Source organism: Arachis ipaensis, chromosome B03 (genome assembly GCF_000816755.2).
Source record: "Arachis ipaensis cultivar K30076 chromosome B03, Araip1.1, whole genome shotgun sequence".
Classification (NCBI taxonomy): domain Eukaryota; kingdom Viridiplantae; phylum Streptophyta; class Magnoliopsida; order Fabales; family Fabaceae; genus Arachis; species Arachis ipaensis.
The window spans coordinates 18,973,265-18,974,040 of record NC_029787.2 but is presented as its reverse complement, the minus strand read 5'-3'; positions in this window follow the sequence as shown (position 1 = coordinate 18,974,040).

Genomic DNA, 776 nt, shown 5'->3' with positions numbered 1-776 from the left:
TTGGGTTTGGTTTTTATTTTTAGTTTTTGTATGTTTATTTAGCAAGCATTTTTAATGTTTCTTTTATATATATATATATATGGACGTTTTCAGTATGAATTCGGATATTTATTAGTTGTTAGATTTCGGATTTGTAACACCCAACCACGTAGAGCTTTACGCTTACACTACAAAAAAAAGGTTATATAACAACATTAAAATTAAGGCAATCTCATAAAAGCGCCATAATATTTGTGAATTACGGTGGTTTATGTGGCTGCCATAATTCATCTTTAATTAACGATGGTTTTTTTATGATTCTGGTGGTTTTGACCGCTATTATGTTTTAAGCCGGTTTTAAATAGTTCAACTTCTCTGATCCATGTCTAATTGCAATGAGAGTGAGAGTAGTATAGTGTGCATGTGCATGTAAGAGTTGTGTTGGTATGGCAAAACTTGAAAACGACATCGCTACTGCTCTGCGAGCTTCTCTTCCATCGATCTCTCCTTCATCAACGATTCTGCCCCTCCATTGATGTCACCTTAATTAATGCTTCTCCTCTGGTGGCATATTTGCCTCCATTAATGCGATCTACGAGGTATTCTATTAGTTTCTGTTCTTCGAGCATTTCTTCTCCTAATTGACCTTATTTTGTTTAATTCCAGGTTTTGATTGTTCTATGCTAACTGCTACTACTTATTTTATTTAATCCCAGGTTTTGATTTTTTTTCCTTGTTCAATTTATTTTTAGGTAAAAAATTAGGGATATTATTAGAAGAAATTGAGTAAGTTCTTC